Genomic DNA, 544 nt, shown 5'->3' with positions numbered 1-544 from the left:
GTTTGTATGTGGTGCTGAGGATCGAACCCGGGCCACACGCATGCCAGCCGAGCGCGCTACCGCTTGAGCCACATCCCCAGCCCCTTTTAATTTTTGAGAACAGGGTCTCACTAAGTTGCTTAGGGCCTCGCAAAGTTGCTGAGTCTGGCCTCAAACTTGCCATTCTCCTGCCCCAGCTTCCCAAATCACCGAGATTATAGGCGTACTGCACCTGGCTGAGGGACTACACTCTAAAAAGATGACATGACACCTCACCTGAGTTGTGTGACATTCCTTTTCAACAGAGATCTCCTGATTTCTCAAGGTGAGGTCACACCACCCTTCCAGCACCACATCTACCCTATATGGGGTGATGCACCTGGGTCCAATCTGGCCAGCTGTTACTCCAATTTGGGAGGGAATAGTTGGTGTTTTCCCTAATCCCAAAAACCCCTTAGTGAGATTACCTAGAAAAGGCATTGTAAGCATTTGATTCCATTTAAATTTATGTATCTGTTTGTATTGGTGTGTTAGAATTAAACATAAGAGTGGGATTCATCATGCC

This window comes from Marmota marmota, unplaced genomic scaffold (genome assembly GCF_001458135.2).
Source record: "Marmota marmota marmota unplaced genomic scaffold, marMar, whole genome shotgun sequence".
In the NCBI taxonomy this organism is placed as follows: domain Eukaryota; kingdom Metazoa; phylum Chordata; class Mammalia; order Rodentia; family Sciuridae; genus Marmota; species Marmota marmota.
Note: the sequence above shows the minus strand (reverse complement) of the source record.